Raw genomic sequence first — 21357 nt, forward strand, 5'->3', positions numbered from 1 at the left:
TTCTTCTTCACCTAATCCCTAGAGGAAGTTAAGAGATCTGAATGAAGATGGAAAGATGGAGAGAGATGGAAATCCCTGATGGAAAGTGCTTTGAGAACTGTGGACGTTAGCCCTAGAAAGCATCCAAGTACTGTCCTATGAGGCCAATGCCTTATTCTCTTGAGATCTACAGAGGTAAATAAAGCCAATGTTGTACCATTAAGGATTGGTTAGAAAAGTCAACATGAAAAACAAGGAAAGGAGAAGAACAAGGAAGCAATTGCAGTGCCTAGGGGGTAACTGCAGGGTTAGGCAAAGAACTACTGTGCAATGTCATCTTGTTACAAAAGAAGTATGATGTGAATTTTTACAGTTTCGTTTGTTGAGTGTTCTATTTGAAAGGGAGTGAATCTATCAGGATTAGATATTTAATTTAGAAATGTAAATAAAATTGGTTTCTCTTTCCTTTTGAGTTCACTCCTTTTTGTAGGATTTTAGAATAAAATAAGCATATATATATATATTAAGAGTAAAAGCTGGTAATTACATGCACAATTATTTTTAAAATACAGTAACAATAGCAAGGACAAGAAGAAAAGTATTTATGCACTGTTATAGTGTCAAGGTGTATCCTATACATTAGTAACAGTCAGAGGATACATGTTAGTGAACAAAATATATCTTTAAATAAGGAAATAAATAATTAAATATATATGCATGTAGATAGATAGACAGACAGACAGACAGACAGAAAGCTAAGCAACTGATCTGCAGGTTATCTTCTTGCTCTCTTTTCTCCAAGTTAAAGTGAATACAGCGTGAGTGTGTGTTGCAAACATTACCCTCAGTCCAGCACAGCTACACACGAGAGGTCAGCCTGCAGGTTTTGGAGGCAAAGAAACTGCTCTGCTTGATGTGAAGAACCAAGGCATCAGTTGCTGTCAGAGAAAAGATGCTGTCAAGGTGTGTCATGTCCATGCTAGAGCATCTCTACCACCATCTGTACTGCATCTCTCTGCATCTACACTGCAGCATCTCTTCTTAGCCAGTCTGGGTGATCCGATGAGCATTCTGAAGACCTAGAGGGGGGGTCTGTTTGTCATTTGCCATGGTGATAGAATTCTATTCTGTTTCTGAAGTCATCACCATAGGCGCCTTGCAATGACAACACAACACTCTCTGTTGCTAAGGCGGATGTCTCATAAACTATTTGAGAAGTACTGCTATCCCCAAATTGACTTTAATTAGAGTAGTTCAAAAATTATTCTCTGCTACCATACATCTGTGGAAGGTGTGTGATAAATCTTTTCCTTAAGAAAGGATTACAGACAAAAAGAGCTTCATTCTGATACGTTCCCCTTACTTTTAGAGCTGTTGACCTTTCATTTCCGTGTAAGAAAAAAGGAGGTGAAATCAACAATTCTCTTCCTGCGAGTTGGGACAATGAAATAACCACAATTATCCAGGAAGCCTTAAAAAGGAAACTATATATTTCTTTGTTAAACACCTTGTTTCTTCTACAAAATTTTGCAGTACTTTGCAACTGCGATGGTTTTAATCGGGTGGGCAGCCGAGTTCCCCAGGGCCGCTCTCTCCCTCCCCCTCCCCAAAGAGAAAGGGGGAGAAAATACGATGCAAAAGGCTCAAGGGTTGAGACAAGGACGGGGAGATCGCTCAACAATTATCATGATGGGCAAAGCAGACTCAGAGTAGGGAGACTGTAAAATTTATTGCCTGTTACTAACAAGCTAGAGAAGTGAGAAAACAAAGGAAGTAAAACAAAAAAAAAACCCTACCCCATTCACCCTCTTCTACCTCCTCCCCCTTGAGCTGCACAGGGGAACGGGGAAACTGGGGTTTTAGTCAGTCCATAGCACTTTGTCTCCACCACTCCCTCACGGTCACTCCCTGCCCCTGCTCCCCATGGGGTCGCTCCCACGGGATGCCGTCCTTCCCAAACTGAGCCTGTGGGGGCTGCCCACAGGCAGCAGCTCTCCAGGAACTGCTCCCACACGGCTCCGTACCACGGGCTCCATCCATCCCCCAGGAGCAAACTGCTCCAGCACGGGTCCCCCACGGGTGGCTGGCAGCTCCCCCCGTGCTCACTCCTCTCAGTCTCCCAGCTGCTGTGTAGCAGCAGTTTGGTTTTTTCCCCCTTTTTTAAAATCTGCTCTCACAGAGGCACAAACAACATCGCTTACTGGCTCAGCTCTGGTCAGCGGCAGGGCCGTTACCTAACATGGGGCAGCTTCTAGATTCTTCTCACAGAGGCCACCCCTATTGCCCCTCGCTACCAACCCTTGCCATGTAACCCATGTGAAGGACTGCAACCCGTGGGCACAAACCCACACTGGAACAGGGGAAGAATATAACCAGGAGGGAGCAGCAGAGAGGAGCTGTGATGGACGGAGCACAGGCCCCACTCCCCGTCCACCGGTGCTGCTTTGAGTCGGGAGAATTAGAAGAGCCAGCAGGGAAGCGGAGTTTGGGAAGAAGGAAAGAGGGCAGGAAATGTATTTTGAGATTTATTTATGTATTTATTTATTTATTTTACTGTCCTGCTCCGTTATTTTAGAGTAAAAAAATTACATTAATCTTCCCCAAGCTGAGTCTGTTTTGCCTGTGATGGTAATCAGCAAGCAATCTTCTTGTCCTGCAAGCAATCTTCTTGTCCTAACCTTGACCCACAAGGTCTGTCATCTTGTTTCCTCCTCCTGTCCTGCTGGGGAGGCAGGGTGAGAGAGTGGCCGGGTGGGCGTCTGGCAGACAGCCAAGGTCAACCCACCACTCTTCCACCTAAACTATAAGTATTTTTTACATTGTTCCAGGAGAGTAATTTTCCTCTGTACCTTCCTCCTTTTTCTTCTCCACATTACTCCTAATCCATTTGCTTCCTTTGAACAAACTTTGAATTTTCATGGTTTTAGTTATATATATATATTTTTTGTACGTCTGCTGCTGACATAGAGTAAATATCAGATATGTTCTCCTTATAAAATAATGGTAGTACTCTCCTTCTAAAATAAATGCATTAAATTCTTATTTTTACAAATGATATGGATGCAGGACTTGAATGCATACTAGGTAAGTTTTTGGATGGCATAAAATTGGGAGGAACTGTTGACTCCCTCAAATGTGGAGAGGCCCTTTCAGAGAGATCTTGACAAATTAGAGGGCTGGGCAATCACCAATAATATCAAGTTTAACAAGAGTGTGTGCTGGATTCTACAGATGGCATGGGGCAACCCTGACTGTACATACAGACTGGGGGATAAGAGGCTGGAGAACAGCCCCACGGAAAGGGATCTGTGGGTTTTGGTTGACAGCAACTTGAATGTAAGTCAAAACTGTGCACTGGCAGCCAGGAGGGTCAAGGGTACCCTGGGGTGCATCAGGCACAGCAATTCCAGCAGGTTGAGGGGAGGGATTGTTCCTCTCTGCTCTGTGCTCACCTTGAACATTGTGTTCAGTTTGGGGCACTGCAATGTAAGAAGGACATAAAACTGTTAGAGAGTGTCCAAAGGAGGGCAACCAAGATGACAAAAGGTTTAAAGGGCAAGATGTGTAAGGAGCAGCTGAGGTCCCTTGGTTTGTTCAGCCCCGAGCAGAGCAGGCTGAGGGGAGGCCTCATGGCGGCCTGCAGCTCCCTCACGAGGGGAGCGGAGGGGCAGGCGCTGAGCTCTGCTCTCTGGGGACAGCGACAGGACCCGAGGGAACGGCATGGAGCTGGGACAGGGGAGGGTCAGGGTGGGGGTTAGGGAAAGGTTCTGCACCCAGAGGGTGGTCGGGCACTGGGACAGGCTCCCCAGGGCAGTGGTCACAGCACTGAGCCTGCTGGAGTTCAAGAAGCATTTGGACAGTGCTCTCAGACATCTAGGGTTTGATTTTTGTGTGGTCTTGTGTGGAGCCAGGATTTGGACTTGATGATCCTTGTGGGTTCCTTCCAGCTTGGGATATTCTATGATTCTGTGATTCTTAAATCATCAAATCGTAGAACAGCCCAGGCTGGAAGGGACCTCAAATGACTACCTGGTCCAAACTTTGAAATCTACTTATATTGTGACTTAGTTATAAAACAGGTTTTGAGATGAATCATATTTTTCTGTGCAGGAAAGAAAGGTAATTTTGATATAGTTAATCTTTCATTCAGTACCATATATGTTTTATGTGCTATATAATTATTGCTGTCACTTTGCTGTTATTTACTGGAACTATAATAGAGTTCAAAAGTCCTAACTGAGGTTAGGATCCCATTACACAGATGCTCCCAAGAGGCAAAAAGCCACACAACTTCAGCCTCTGACCTTGTGAAAACAGTGGAATTAAGCATAGTCATAATTTTAACCATATCCACATTAGACATAGACAAGGAAAACTGTGGATTAAAGAATGGAAATATTGCTACCCTTATTTTGTCCATGGGGAATAAAGTCACACTGAACTTACATGATTTATTCCAGGCTATAGAAGAAATTGTGGCACAGCCACAGAAAATATTTTTCAGTTAGTAGTCTTGTGGATGTTTTTTTTTGGAAATTCTTTATCAATAGAAGGAGGAAAGTTTAAGCTAAAATAGCATAGAAACAATTTTATTTTGAATTATAATGAATTTTGCAGGAGTATAATATATTGATTTTCAACACACAGAAATCATTTAAGAAACAAAGTTGTAATAACGTGGCAGAAATTGAGACATTGTAAGCCATTTTTTTAATTACGTCTTTCTGTGAAGCCTGGGACTTGGTTAGGGGCCCAAGAGAAGAGAACGGATTTTGTTTCTCAGCTTTGAGAAATGAAGACTGAGAGGGCATCTCAGAAGACTGAGAGGGATCTTATCAATGTTTACAAATATCTTAAGAATGGGAGACAGAGGGATTTTGCCAACCTCTTTTCATCGATTTGTGGGGACAGGACAAGGGGCAGTGGCCACAAAGTGGAGCACAGGAAGTTCCTCACCAACATGCGAAAGAACTTCGCGGTGAGGGTGACAGAGCAGTGGAACAGGCTGCCCAGGAAGGTTGTGGAGTCTCCTTCTCTGGAGATATCCAAGGCCCGTCTGGACGCCTACCTGGGCAACATGCTCTAGGGAACCTGCTTTGGCAGGGGGGTTGGAGATGATCTCTTGAGGTCCCTTCCAACACCTACAATTCTTTGATTCTGTGTGATTCTGTGAATGACATAATGAGATTGGGGAATGGGCAGAATGGGACACTTACTGGAACTGAAAACTCAAAAAGGAAATAAAAAAAACAAAACTAGGTCTCTCATAGATTAGAGGAAAAGCACCAGCGTCAAATTTGCAAAAGAGGCAGAAACTCACAGGATCTTGTTTAGAAATTAAATTAAAACTTAAGATTTCCTACTTACAATTCATGGGCTATCAGCAAATCCCTCACCAATCCTCTTTACTGCCAGTTAATTTAAAGAGACTGTTCCTCCAGCTCAGATCTGATCTGGGTAAAGACTTGGCATGAGACAGGTCAATATCTGTATGGTGACACACAGTTCACAGCTTTGGTTTGCCTTTTTTTTTTTTTTTTTTTTTTTTAATGTCACTTGCAAAATCACAGTTTAAAGCATTACTGGTGTTTCCTACACAAACTTGTGTAGGAAATACATCCCTTTTGTATCTTTGCATTACAGTTTGGATTATTATTATTTTCTACACAGCATTCTTTACTTATTCTGTGCCTTTTGTATTGTCTTGTTCAGTGGACAAATCAGAACTGTACAGAGTAGGATGCTGAATAATCCCTACAATATATTTACATAAGCTGGAAGACGTGCAGCAGTGGATGCAGTAGAAACTACATGAAAAGAAAGGATGGTCTCAAAATTGAGGAGAATCAAATGGTGTTCTGAGTAACTATTCCTCTCTTTCTGTCACAGATCTGTATAAGGCTAGACAAACCACTTAAACTGTACTTTCTGTGAGTGGTCACTAGCTCTGTGCTCCTCTTTCCTGCAGCTCCAGGCTGTTGTTGTGATTTGAAAACATTAAGTACTTACACCTGCAACATAGTCAGCAGTCACTGAATGTATACTATATTGTACAGTACTAAAGCATCTGAAAAATCAGCTCCTAAGCATCTCAATTTGAGTGTCAAAAATAGTTGATATTTTCTAATTTATTCTGTCTCAGTTCTCTCTCTGTCAAATTAGAATAATAATTCCTCTTCAGCCCACAGAAGTGCTGTGAAGATAAATTCATTAAGATTCGTAAAGCACTCAGCCACTGTAGTGATGAGCACCACCGAAAAGCCCAGGAGAAAATTAGAAATTCTGTCTTCAGAGCAGAACTTAAAAATGTGGCATGGGACCATACATTGAACAATAACAAAGAAACAAAATGATGAATATTTACTCATTGAGTGAGTATTATCTATATATTGTGCACAGCAGGAGACAAGAGTTGGGTGGGGGGGTGGCGGGGTGTAAAGTGTAAGTGATCAGTTAATTAAAACCAGGCTTATAATGCATACCAGAAAAGAGGGAAATAAGAGTAGGTCGGCAACCTAATTCTGGCAATTCCCACATCTGAGTACTTGACTATAAATAGACATATTTTTTTTTATTTTTTGGTCAATATATTGTTTACATTTATTATGGAAAAAGTTAACAGAGTTCTACCTATCTTAATTCTTTCCAGTGAGATACAATGACAGTGGCCATAGGTTTGTCCAATGTTACAGCTGATCTCCTAATTGAAAAGATTTTGGTTCACTCATTTTCCTTCCTCTCTCAAATCATGCTGATATCTTCATTGCAATATGTAGGATCTTTCCAGAGACAACTAATGTTTTATAAATGTTTTATAATGTTTTATAAAATGAAATGCTGTTGGGATAATCACAAGAAAAAATAATTGCACAAATCTAATTCATCTTCTGTAAATGAAATCTAAAATTTAATGGCTGAGTTATATTAATCCTACCTGAGATTGTTATGCTTAACTACATTAATGTTTATGTTTTTTGTTTGTTTGTTTCTTTGTTTTTCAGCAAAAGGCCTCTTGGTTAAAGAACTAAAATTCTGTTTACAGCATTTATTATTACAGTATAAAACAGTATAAAAAAATTAACCTTGACCATTTGGTTTTGCCTTCAAAAAGTCACCTTTTAAATTCTGTTGAAATGGTTTTGGTTTTCTTATATCTCATTTGTTGCATCATCCCTTAACAAGCCAGTCAGAAAATTTTCCAAGTTTTTATAGCAAACATAGTTTACATCCTTATACTTCACAAAAAGCTTCTGATAAAACATGACCTAATGTTGCTTTGTAGACATAAGGGACTGTGTTTCTGGAGCAATGAATCTCATTTTTCTTATTATCAAAAATTATTTACAAGGGAAAAGAGATGCTGGTGTGGTTTTGTTGTTGTTTGTACTTTTTGTTTGTTTGTTTGTTTTTGTTTTTACAAAAATATACACCAATTTTCCAGGCAGTACTTAACAATCTTAATCTTCTCTAATTTCTTATACCTATGGAACAGAAAACATAGGCAAATTTCTAGCATGTTAGATAGAATTATCCTTATAATAGCCTTGTAATTTTGTACATAACTTCATTTCACAATGAAGATGAGTTGATAAGATATAAAGTACATCAAGCTTAACAGTGGCCGGCTATATTTTGATTTATCTACCTGAATCTTTTAGTCTTTCTTTCTATTTAGGTATGGTTTTAAAGGTTAAAAGTATATACATATATATGTATATATATATATATATATATATATATATTCAAAATATGGTAATGAGGAAAAAGGGCTTAATTGATCAACATAAAAACTATTTGGTGCTCAGAAATATCAATAGTTACTCAGTAAGTATGATGAATTCTGCTGCAGTTGGCACTGGGTGGCTCCTTGGCTTAGTGCCCTTCCATTTCTCTGTTTCTTTCCATACTGACAAGATTCACATGAAGACGTAATCTGGCTGCAATGGAAGAACGGAAGAACAAAATTATAGATTATCAAAACTCTAACAGATGTTATAACTCATGGAAATACAGATAAGGTCTCACTTCACTGGAGAAATGTTCTATTTCTGAAAGATATCAACAAGTATTTCTAATTTAGGACAGCTTTTTAAGTTAACATAAGATCGGCCTTATTTGTAAATCTTGAGGGAAGAGTCTGTGCAGAACTAAATAATGAATTGTCTGAATTTATCATCCACAACAAGTACAAACAGATGGGTTTAAGAAGACCCCATGTGACAGTACCCAGCATGTCATTCAGTACTTAAGGCACCAATTACTTTAATAGAGTTAGAAGTTCTCATAATTTGTCTTCGTAGCCCTTACAATGGGGTTTAGATTTCCAAAGAATTTTACAAATGCTTTGCTTTAGATAAATTTAAATTCTTTAGAAGGGTAGACAGAAATTTCAGCTACTGTCAGATATTTGCTAAGAAACTTCAAGAAATCCTAACAGAGGATGAGCTTCAGCATGCCTGAGTTCCTCAGAGATCTTTCTTGATCAGTTAAGTGTAACCAAAGGTTTAATCCTTTTTAACATTCTGTGGCAACTATTCAGATCTGATTTTTCATCTCGAGCAAAGGGGAGTAGGAGGTTGAAGAGATCTCAGCAGAAACCCTAATCCCTAGTGTAATGCTAATTGTCGTGGGTTTTAGGCCACAAGCTTCACTAGTAATAGCTACTGTACTTACTGTAATTGTTCTGTATATCTGATATCTGGGAAACAATGAATAGGCATCTAAAATGATATACTATCGATACACCTTTTGCACGTGGATTTCACTCTCCTGCTGGTAGAAATTACCTGCTTTTCAAAAAAGGGTGACTATGCCCATTTTCATATAAAATGCATTGATAGTGAGATGTAGAAAAAGTTTCAAGACAAAGGAATGTAATATTGACAATAAAGTTTCTCATCTAAAGTGCAATGATACAAACTTGCCTTCACATCTGTCTTAATGCATGAATAAATATCAAGAGATTATATTTTGCTGTTACCCTGGCTTCCTTATAATTTGGACAAGTCAAATACTTGAGTCTTGGAAACAGGCAAATGACCATGTATGGATCCATTATTAACTGGTCTTGTTGCATGTTTAATCAAAAGTCAAACTTTTACAAGCAGCCTTGATATTTAAAAATAATAAATAAATAAATAGATTTAAAAAAAAAAAAAAAAAGTACCCTAAACTCAAAAGCCATGGTGAACTCTCCATTATCCTAAATAACTACCATGAAAGAAAGACCAGGTTCTGCAGTCTTAATTTAAGTCAGCATCACTCAGCTCAACTGACAAAGCTACCCAGCTGCTTTGGGAACAAACACCAGACATGCACAGGACTGGAGAGTACTCTCAACTTGAGTGCAGGTCAATTGAAACAGAGCGGGGAAGGTCAGAGTGCCAGCACCCTTCTTTTTCCAGGCCTAATGGTGAATAAAAGCAAATCAATGTCATTCTGTCCTCTTGTCTATCAGTAAGCTTGGGCAATCATTCAAAAAATTATTAAAAATAAATGGCATACAAAAATAATTATTTTACTCCTTCCTCGCAGGTCTATTTCTAAACATTATCTGAAGGAGAACAAAAGAGCAAGAGGGATCCTGTTAGCAGTGACCTGCAGTCTCTGCTCTACACTGCAGTAAGATAAATTTTACTGTATTTTAAACAAAGTTGTATAAATTACCATTAAGATGAAGCACAAAACTCCATTCTTAAGGCTCAGTCTACGTTTTGTACATAAAATGAAGATCCAGTCTTTTATTGTACCTGTTAACTAAAGCATATAATCTCCCACCTCACAGCACTTGGTCTTTGAAACCAGAAAAATGTGGGCTGAGGTGGTACAAATAGACATATTAATTTATTTGAAGTACATTAAAAGCTAACACAGAAAGCAGTTTATCTCTATCAAATCTTTCTTTGCTTATTCATAAAAATGGGAAAACAAACTTAAATACTTATACATAAATTGTCCTGAGATTTTTATGCACAAGTGATAGATAAAACAATTCAGTTAATGCATAATTTCATTTTTATGAACAGTTAAGCCACAGATCAGATAATTCTTACAAGAAGTCATTATGATAAAGAAAATGATGCCAATCACATCCTTTCTTTTCAATGTTTCAGCAGAATATTTGAGTGTTAGTGTTGCATAAAGTTGCATAATGCTTTGCATTATGACATTGCTTCAGGAGTATCAGGATTTCTCAGTGATATCTCTCTATGTCTATTTGTCCTTGTTTTTTAAAGATTCTGTGACCATGGACAACTTTGGGTACTTTAGGCATGCCTGAAAGGGGATCTCTATGAAGACTACGAGTCTTCATGAATTTGAATTCAAGGGTTGAATTCGGGTTAAATTCTTCCTTCACAAAGCGATAAACTTACTAAAAGCTAAAGGAACAAATAAATGAAGACCAGATTTTCTAGCATCCACTGGACACTGATCTAAAATATATTAGATTCAAATAATCCAATAGCACCCAGACTTTTGAAAGAGCTTATGTCTTGCAAGTTCATTCAAACGCATTGTAAGTTGAAATTTCATTTTGTGAAATTTAAAGCTACTGTACTCTCTGTTTTAAAATAAGCCACTTTAAGACAGGTGGATGACTGATCAGAATTGCTGTATGTGAGGTTCCTTTACATCAGGTTACAAGACTGTTAGCATTGTATTGCTAGTGAAGCAGAACGTGTTTCATGCCAAAATTTCTTACTGATATTTCTAATCCTTACAAAAACTGTCATAATGTACTTCACCTAATTGGTGTGATGGTTCTGCAGAAAAGCACACAGATTATATATTTACTTCAGTAGAGTAGATCCTTTCCCAAAGATCAACAATAGCTGCTATCTAAATCTGTCAGCTAACAGGTGGTGTCCAAGGAAAATATTTATAATTTGATTTCTGAAGTGTAACATTAGGTATACTTTTCTGAACCTATCAGTCAGACGAGTACAATTTTTTCAAAGACATATCCAGAAAAACAGCACATATTCTGATAACAATGGCTGAAAAGAACTTTTCTTTAAAAGAAATAAAATAATAATCCAGGAATGACAGGAAATCTAAAAACCCTCTACCAGCCATAAAATACTGTTAGTTACAGTCAGACAGTGAACCAACAATTTCATTAGAGCTCATGAAAATCAGTAGGAATTTAGTATAAATATCAAGCTTAGAAGAAGTGAAGCAAAAGGTAGGAAAAAAATCCAATAAAGCAGAAAATGAAGCAGAAAGAAAAAGATTTCATAGAATGATGCTTCCATGATATATCAGCGGCTGGAAAAGTTATGTAAGGAAAAGGCAACAGACACAACTCTGGTTATGCTATGCCATGTCCTGCATGGAAAACAATAAAAAATTACAGCTGAAAAATATTTCTTTATCACTGACTTTTAGTTATTCTCTTCCTTACCTGATCTTCCGTACCTTTCCAATTCCATTTCAAAGATTTTCCTTTTGTTCCAAAATTTGTATCAGAATATGTTATTCCTTGCTGAAACTGGCTATGTGAGAAACAAGGAAGATTCTTATTTTCAGGAGGAATAAAACGAGTAGGAAATTAAATGGTATTGGAGATTTTGAAAGGGACATTTTGTCTCTGATACGTTTCTGGCCATGTGCTGTAGTGCAAATTTCAAAGGGGGATAGAGCTCCAGAGTACAATGTTTAAAATGGAGCACAATGCTTTAGCTTCACAGCTCATTGCCATTAAAGGATCCCTGACACTTTTTCAAAAGATCTAGTGTTTAGAAATTTCCTATTTGGAATACATATTTAAAACAGATAGTCTTTACAGTTTCAAAACAAATCCATGCAAATTGCTTTTGTTGAAGCATTACTGCTATGTGTGTCTCAACCATTTATTTTGCTTAAGAGAAGCCTTCTGCAAGTGTTGCCCTAGCAGTTCATAACTATAGACCTCATTCCTTCCGGTGTAACACAAGAAAACCTTGTAGACACAGATCCTATTCTGTGTTAAGATGGTCTCAGCAAACCTGGTAGCATAAAGAAACCTTAAGTTTTCCTCTTACCAGATACTTCCAGTGCTCTGTCACCTTTCTTAACTTGGAAAAAGGGACTTGACAGGAATCTTTACAGACTTCATCCAATGGCTGCTTTATTGGTCCTAGGGGACTGTGACCCAAAAGTCCAGAGGAGTCCAAGGGTTCAGAGGAGGGACACGAAGATGATCAGAGGGCTGGTGCACCTCTCCTATGAAGAAAGGCTGAAAGAGCTGGAGATGTTCCGCCTGGAGAAGGCTCCAGGGTGACCACATTGCGGCCTGTCAGTACTTAAAGGGGGCTTATAAAAAAGATGGAGAGTGACTTTTTGTTCAATCAGATAATAACACAACAAGGAGGAATTGTTTTAAACTAAAAGAGGGGAGATTTAGATTAGAAGTTTGGAAGAAATTCTCTGCTCAGAGGGTGGTGAGGCTCTGGAACAGGTTACCCAGAGAGGTTATGGATGCCCCATCCCTGGAGGTGTTCAAGCTTAGTTTGGACGAGACCCTGGGCAACCTGATCTAGTGGGTGGCATCCCTGCGTATGGCAGGGGGCTTGGAACTGGGTGATCTTCAAGGTCCCTTCCAACCCAAGCCATTCTGTGATTCTATGGTTCTGAGCCTTGTTACCAGCTGAGGGATAGACTGTAAACACCGCTGACACAGGTATGTCCAAGCAAAACAACTTGTGATCATCTCTGTCATCTCTATTAACATTGTGTGCCCTCAGTAGGAAGCCTGTAATACATCAGAGATCCTGAGCATCATGCAATTTGTGCATGACTAATATTTTATGTAATATTTAATACTGGGTTATGTTGTATGAGTTCTGCTGCCTAAGTGATGCTGATATGTTGGTGATCGCCAGTGGCTGCAGAGTCAGCAAATAATGACAGAGAGGAATACAGGTAAATCTTAATGAACCCACAGCCTGAGACATACTTAGGGAATCAGGAGTTGGGATAATCAGTCTGCAGAGATCATTCTAGCAAGGGCTAAGTTTTAGGTCACTTCAGCATGTACAAATCAGTGCCCTTTTTAGAAGAATTGTGCAAAGGAGAAATCCTCTCCCCATTTTCCTCTCCTGAAGATGTCAAGGTACCCTGAAACACCACAGGCAGCTACTGCAGCTGATACTAAGTAGCCTTCATCATAAGGGAAGAGGCCTCATGCATACCAGTAAATTAGATGTGCTAGGGAAATTGAAGATCCTGAAGATTGAGGCCAACCGGCACGAAATGACTGCTGCTATTCTCACAAAGTCTCTAGGCAGCTCTCCTAAACAGGGGATACAAGCAAACCACCTGCTGGAGGAGGGAAAGGCCCCCAAAATTTCTAACTCCCAAATTATGCCCCAGAATGATTTAAGGCAATATTAACCATGGGACAAAAATATGCAGGGAAATGTAAGGGTTTGGTAGCCTTAGGATTTTTGTCTAAGAAAATAGCCTTTGTGGCTTATCACAAGTGACTTCACCAACAGATCTGGACTGCATTACTGTTACTGTGAGTCAGGAATTGATGACTGTGTGCACAGTTTTTATAGCATTTTTGTTTCTGGGGGATGATCACTTCTACATAAATTTTGGAGACTTTATTACTAGGCATTCCAATCTTAAAAGCATTCTGGAAAGCACTGCTTGATTTATGCAGTCTTAATCATAGATTTATGCCAGAATTCATAGCTATTACCTGGGAGCTTGAGAAGAAAGTTAAAAAATTTAATGCACAGCTGGAATGTGGGGCATTTATCCTACTAAAATAAGAGGTGGATTCTAAGCTAAATTTCATCTAAGCTAAATTTAATCTCCATAAAAGTGCAGGTGGTGTTATGTGAAAATTAAAAGAATGGCTACCAATTAAATGAAAAGAAGCAATTTAGTAGGTGAGCAGTTGGACTTTGATAGACGTTCAAGTTAGTGACCATTTTCCAGTTTTATGATCTTATTGCCCATTAAATCTATAGTCACTCTCAATTTGTTAAATCATAGTTAGGAAAAGCACTTATGAGTCTGATTATTTTCAATTCAGCTCATCAGATAATAATTTTCAGCTATAGCTGTCTGCCAGTTCCCTCCAGGGACAGACTAAGAGAAGTGAAACAACAACAACAACAAAACAACAGGTCTATATACCACAAAGCTTTGAAGGTCTTCTGGAGTAAAGACTTTCACAACAGACAATGAACTTTTCAGCCAGCTCGTTGGTGAGACTCAACATCCATTATGTATGGAAGCCAATTTGTGCCACGTAGACAATGAAACTCAAGATAGAAGCAACAACAGATTTATTCCTGGGTTTGATGACAGCTACATCTACCAGCTATCAAGCGAATTTAGATTTAGGGGTGAATGTGATTCTGCAGCTTGCACTGAAGTCATACCAGATTCTCTGTAGTGCCATCTGGTGACAGCTGGCTGCATGGAAATTTGAAACTGGGCTATTAAATATTCATACAGCATTTCAAGATTAGTCTGCGAAACACTTTTAGGTAGTGCTATTGTTTTAAAAAGCTGAAGAATGGGAAAAAAAAAAAAAAAGAGAGATATTTTTGATTACATTAGAAGTTGGACAAATGACTTGTGTACTTCATGAAAAACAGAATTGCAGGGAAAAGAACTTAGTAACATTTTGTTTAATTGCATACAAAGACCTATCTTAAAATAGACTCATTAAACTTGCCACAGCACGCACACTAAGAGAAGGAAATATCAGGTTCATGATCCTCAAACTGCTATTAATGTTTTAACACTGCATAAGGTCTGCACAACAAAGGCAGGGACAGAATCCAACTCCCTTGATCAACATTCATTTGTCTTAATCTCTAAACTTTTGAACTACCTTTTCCCTTTGGTGTTTTCAGCTTCATTGGAAGTCTGGCAAGGCTTTAAACACGCTCTCCTACAATATTCCTGTATCTGGGTTAGGTTGTTATGGATGCAAGAACTAACAAATTGGGGAGCAGCTTTGATGGAAGAGATCTGTAGATCCTGGTGTACAGCAAGCTTAGCATGAGCCAGCTGCATAGCCTGATAGCAAAGAAGGTCAGCAGCATCCTGGACATCACTAACACAAGCACAGATCAAGAGAAGTGACTACTCAGATCTATATAGAACTTGCTAGAGCACACCTAGAGTGCTACTGCATACGGTTTTGGACAGTAAGTACAAGGGATGTTTACAAACCAGAGCAGGTCAAGCAGAAGGGCACTAAGAGGGTCTCCATCTTCCCCCAAATATCCCTTCTTGGTATCATGTTGTGGTAATTAACAGACGTTAATGGCTTTGATCAGCCTCACTTGGGACCCTCAGCCACATGCTGGAGCACTCCCCTTGGGGCACTGAGGTTTCATTTAAGTTTAGCCCTGGGCTTTTGGCTCTTAGGAGTGCTAGTCTCTAGCTGGACCTGGCCAGATCTAGCTGTATCTGACTGTAGCAGACCTCACTGATGCTCTCCTTGTGGTCTGACCCCCTGGATTGATCTTGGACCTGCCTGCTCCTCACAGATTTGTGAAGCATGCTGGACTGGGGGCTGTCCTTCCTAACTCCTGCAACCCCCACCTGTCCTGCTCCCTCCCTGGGGGTGGTGGGAAGGCAGGCAAGGTCCCTGTCAGCCCTAGCATTTCCTCTTGACCCCCTGGCTCCCTTGCAGACACTGGCACTTATGTGACAGTTGTCTTTCCTTGTGCTCTGGCACCTGCCTAATCTTAACTACATTTTGAGGTGGCCTGTCCTCCACAATTACTTAAAAAAAGGTTAAATGTAGATGCCTAACTTGGTATTATGGGGACAAGACACCTAAGCTCGTCACATGGTGACAAATACTTACAAGGCTCACAGTTCTCCTAGGTATTATAGAGAGGGATAAAATAATAATGCTGCCACTTCTTGCTGGAACTGAGACAGAATAATAATATCAGACATTGATACTTACAAATGCTTATTTGTCTAATCTATAGAGAAGGTGCCAATAGAAATCTTGGAGTATATATTATATTTCCATTTTATAGCCTTGTGCAATAAGTAAACTCCCCATAATGCAACAAGACCAGTCTTCCCACATTCAGTGTTTTCAAAGCTGGGCATGTTGTTGCATTTATAAATTATATAAAAAGAGACTCAGATAGAATTAACAGAATGTGTCTTTCAGTGTGCTACCTCGATTATCTAAAAGGATCATGATAAATCAGATCAAAACAATGTTTCCTGTTGTTGAGAAATATTATTACTTCTTTAGCTAAGCACTAACACTGCCTAAATATTTAATATAAAATGCCCTAGCAATTCCTGTAATTTCATATTTAACAGTAAGTGAGGAATGCTGATAAGCTACAGACATTTTATTCTCTGCACTTACATTAACAACTTTACTGTGCTTCCTACTGAAATTGTATCAATATAATCCTAGAATGCCTACCAAAGCAGAAAGAAAGCTTGTGTTTTATAACATACACTATCATTACATAGCGTACAGATAAAACTGAGATAAGGTTAATATTTATGAAAAAAAGCAAACACTTTTTTCATTAAAAAATCCATTAAAATATATTTTGCAGACTTTTATATTTAAATAATGAGGTTGAAGCAAGTCAGAGGCTTGTCTTATACTTCTTTGGATCCTAGAGGGCACAATTGATTTGCTGTAACTGATTAGACAAGGGCAAAAAAGTAAAAACCACTAATCAATTTGTTACAGCTTTACCTGCAGGTGTTCAAAGCTGGAGGATGGATATCTGCCTGGTTTTCATTTGGTGTGTATTGCTGCAAGCTGTGGAATTCATAGTGTTGGGTGTTGGATGTGCTCCCACTCCACTGATGTTGATATACATTGGCTGCAGTATCCAGGGTATCAGTACCTTACAGGGAAGGCTTCCCACTATGTGGAATAATGATAGCTATTGCATAAAACCCGTCTGCAAATCTTACCAACGGTTTCAGTGTGATTTACTGACCAAAGGACTCATGAAAAAGCGTGTGTGTACTCACTCATCCTTAAAAGATCGTGCAGGCCTGCCAGGGACTAACCGTATAAGAGTGGTATGGTCTGCTAAAGACTCATTGACTGTGCAATAAAAAAACATGTTAGATACCCCTGGAAGCACCAGCTGAATCTCCAGAGCTAGGAGCTGACCAACTGGCTCTAATTTAAATAATAGCATGTACTTGTAGAAAAATTTGCATTAAAACCTGAAAAACTCATTGATTTTTTTCTCTTTCTCTCTCTCTCTCTCTCTCTCTCTTTCATTTTAGAGATTTTCTGGGAAAAAAAAAAAAAAAAAAAGTCTTGTGTCTCTCCCTAAAATTTTTTAAGTAAATAATGATGAACTTGACTTTTCTTCCTTGGGAACTCGGAATTGTCTCTTCCACGCTTCTCCTGTGTGCCTTGCTATGATGATGTGGTGTCTCTCCAGGTACTCTTCCTAAAAGTTACTGAAAGACGTTGCCAGACAAGATATGAAAAGAACACAGGACCTTAATAAGATGTTTCTGAGATCAGGGCATCAATAGCACTTTAGCTCTTTCTTTGACCTGCACCTATGTAGCCAACCCCAAATTTTAAACTACAAGGCAAATTGTACCACACCCAGAAAAATAAATCAAACCAAACCAAAACAGGGAAACAACAACAAAAACAACAGAGAAGTATATAAATAGGAAAATAAGGAAAAAGGTTTACACAGGTTTTAATATTCCATTTATCCTTGACGTCAGCCAGGTTAAAACAAAAGTAAAGTCACTTAATTCCAAACAGGTGGAATAACAACTTAGTTGCTAGGTCTAGGGAGAGATCTAGAGGAAGAGTTGCATTTATTGGTACAGTAACTCCGAGAAACAACGCTCTTCAACATTCACCACTGAAGATGTCAAGTGACTCAACCTGCCCTGTTGCTGTGGATACATCGTAAATGCTTCTCCTTAAAGAAAAGACACAGAAGAGATGTATAATCTTACAAACTCTCCCTTCTTTTTCCTGTCTGCCTTCTTGTGTATTTTCAAGGTAATCAAGATGTTGACCTTTACCTTTTCCTATAGAATTACCTTCAGCTGCTGCTTTCATTTTAGAAAGACCACTGCCCTTCACCATAGTAGGCATAATCATAACCTGTTCAGATGGATTAAATCATCTTACTCTGAAAGAAAAATGCCAATGTCTTAAAGCAAAGGCTCAACTTCTGGTTCACGGATCAACAAGCCCTGTTTCAAAGATTTCATTTGTTTGTTTGCAGGTTTTTATTTAATATTATCTGTTTTGTTCACAATGTAATCCTACCCTCATTTGTATCAGCATGAGCTAGGGCAGTAGCATATTGCAGCATAGGAAAAAGGATGTGCATTGTGAGAGCGAGGCAGGAATACATTAAAATGGAGTTTTAATTCAAGTTTTTTTTTTTTTTTTTTTTTTTTTTTTGACACAATGACAACTGTGACAACTGTTTCATCCATTTATAGAGCTGTACGCACAGTAAGGCATATACTTCATGTTCAGCATGTGTGTTACGCTACACTACTCTCTTCTCTTCAGAGTAGACATGGCAGTGACCAAATACGCTGAAAAAGAGAGGCATTTCCTAAGTGTGGCAGGGAGGCTAGTAAGACTTCATCAAGGAGGTAATCTCAGGCTGCCAGCTTAGGAACTGAACTCTCTGTTGGCAGTAATAGGCTGAGGTGTTGCCGCACTCATTCCCCTTCCCTGACTGCTCACTCCCAGGCTTGTGTGTCTGAGCGTGCTGGACCGACTAGTTGTCTGGCTGTGCAGTTAACCAGGCAGAAACACACATCTGGTTTAGGAAAGCATGGCAATACATATAAAAAATCGTGTATGTAGAGACTGTTTAGAAGGGATATCAGGACTGTTTTTTTAAGCTGGGTCGTTTCCCTTATCTACCTCCCAGAACAGCTGCATACATGTTCTGTGGGCAGAAGTGAGGGAACAAGCATGCTGAAGACTGAGGAGAGGAATATGTGGTAGTAAAAGTGCTGGTAGAGGGTGCAATACTGACCTAAGGTGTTGTACCCAGAGACTTCACATGATGAGTGTAGTCTGAGAGGAAACATCAACAGAAACCTCAGTGTGCTCAGGCCAGGAAGCTTCAGCGCTCTGTGAATCATAAATACTCGCAGTGTTTCAGTCCAGGTTAACTAAGCAGCAAGATAAAAATCCCAGGACTTTGGAGGAGAGACATTTAGCTGAGACAGTATTATCATTCCGCAAGTTCAGGAGTAATAAGTACCTCTTCAGTCATCAACTGAAAGGAAACTAGAAACAATTTTTCAGAGCAGATTGCACTTTTTTTTTTTTTTTTTCAGGAGCAGAATATTACAGAGTAGCAATGCTTGCTCTATAGAGCTAGAGGTGGGAAAACAGAAACTGAAAAAAAGAGTGCATCAGTCTGCAAAACCATCTGATGTATATGATAAAACTGGGGCTTGTCCCACTAGCAATAGGGGCCCAGTGTTTGTAACGACTTGACATAATCCCTGTAAATAATTTTGAAATTGGTCTAGGTGGATGTAGGAGCGTACCCATAAGGCTTCTGAGAGCTTTTGTCCCCTTCCTTATCACTAGTTGGTGCAGTGCATCATTCAGATTCCAGATTTAGACTACAGCTGTGTCTGTTCCAGGAGTTGAGCAGCACATCTGTGAGCACCTTTTAGGTTGCAGCCTATGACTCTAATTAATGATAGCAGCAGTAAATTTATCAGGAATTTAAAAAGCCTTAGGACATCAGAGGTTTGAATGCTCGTCCTTAGCTACAGGTTATGTCTGGCTCTCCATTACAAGCATGTTTTCTATTTGGGAACTAGCAAGAATCACTAGCTCCTTTTAAGAGTGAACCATGCCTTCAATTCTCTCAAATCGCTGGTAATTTTCCTTTATGACTTCTGAATTCCTTCAGGTCTTTGAAATTAGACAGAACGTGCTCGCTTTTATTGTTCTGGCATGGCTAAGGCTCCAAGTGTGCATTCTCTCTAAGAAGTTCTGTTGCAGAGTCCTTCTTGCACGCAACTGAAAAATAAATTGTACATTTTCAATGTACACATGCCTGCCTAAATGTACATGTACGTACATATATACAGAAATATATCATATTTATGTAGATATATGTGGAAATTTGTCTCATATGTACATATACATGACAAATATTTCCTTCTGCTAATCCCACCACCTTCTGTTTGGCCACCATTCCCTTAGAGAGGCAATTATTCAAAGTACTGTATAAATGGTTAGAAAAGTCACAGTGGGTACTAGGATTTAGTGCTGCATATCTGCACCATAGCTTATGACTGGGAAAACCCTGTCGGGTTATTGTAAGGAAATCTCCAGGCTCTTTAAGCACAAAATGTGTGGTTTTAAATAGCACAGCGCAGACTTGAAAAGGGTCTGAAGGCAGCAGTAGTCAGATCGTGGTGTTGTCATAGCAACAGACATTGAAATTCAAAATATGAAGTACAAAATGGGGGTGGGAGAGAGAAAAAGAAGGGTAGAGAACAGAAAAAATATCAAGTAATCGTGAAAATCTTTAAAAAGAATGTGAAAATTAAACTTTAATGACCAATGGTGGAAATAATTAAAATATGCTTATTCTGCGTGCTATTATTGCCATTTGTTTACCTTTTCCATGCAACAATTTGAAAATGCTTTATAAATATTAACAATCTTGTCTTCTAACATCCCTCAAGGAAAGTATTAAAGTTACTATTTATAGATAGAAATACTGAGGCAGAGAGAGAGAGAGAGAGCTTTGCTCAAGTTGAATGTCTAAGGCAGAGGTGAAAAGAAAAAGTTCAGCTAGTTGCTCTGCTCTGCACTCACATGCTCTTCGTTTTATTGCTTTAGTATGCCTGGGTTTTATGATGTTATTCTGTAGATATGTAATAGAAGAGCCAGAGTAATTTTTGTGCCTTTTAATAATGGTGGTGGTAACTGTATCTGACGCAAAAGCTCTGGTGCTTTTACGTTTTCGTTTGTTTAGTTATTTAAATCCCTCTACTGTATTTTGTTATAAGAATAGTGATAGTGAATAAGGAAAGAATGAGTAAAACGGCAAACTTTTTATTATTATTATTTATTATTATTATTTATTTATTTCACAAGATGTACAACAGTTCAGAAAAAGATACTCATTCATGCCTAACTCACCAAGGAGCTGCAGTAAATCTAACTCAACAGGAAAGAATTAATATGACCTTTTGGGGGATCACGGAATCTTATTGTTGGTCAAAAGCCTGAGATTACTGGGGATTTTTTTCTTAACTTATTATTTTTATCCCTCACAGACATCTCTTTGCAATATTTTATTCTGAGTATACCTCTGTAACAACTCCCCTGTATTACTGACTTGTGTATAATAGAATTCTTAAGTATATCCAGGAGATGTTTTT

At 38.9% G+C, this 21357-nt stretch overlaps 1 long non-coding RNA gene across 1 annotated transcript; it reads left to right on the forward strand.

The window, feature by feature from the left end:
• Positions 1–559: 559 nt before the first annotated feature.
• Positions 560–15398, forward strand: LOC118156373. The gene is made up of 3 exons (XR_004746237.1): positions 560–981; positions 2070–2077; positions 15388–15398. It is a non-coding gene; the product is annotated as an uncharacterized LOC118156373 (long non-coding RNA).
• The last annotated feature ends 5959 nt before the right edge of the window (positions 15399–21357 follow it).

This window comes from Oxyura jamaicensis, chromosome Z, assembly GCF_011077185.1.
Source record: "Oxyura jamaicensis isolate SHBP4307 breed ruddy duck chromosome Z, BPBGC_Ojam_1.0, whole genome shotgun sequence".
Taxonomy (NCBI): Eukaryota; Metazoa; Chordata; class Aves; order Anseriformes; family Anatidae; genus Oxyura; species Oxyura jamaicensis.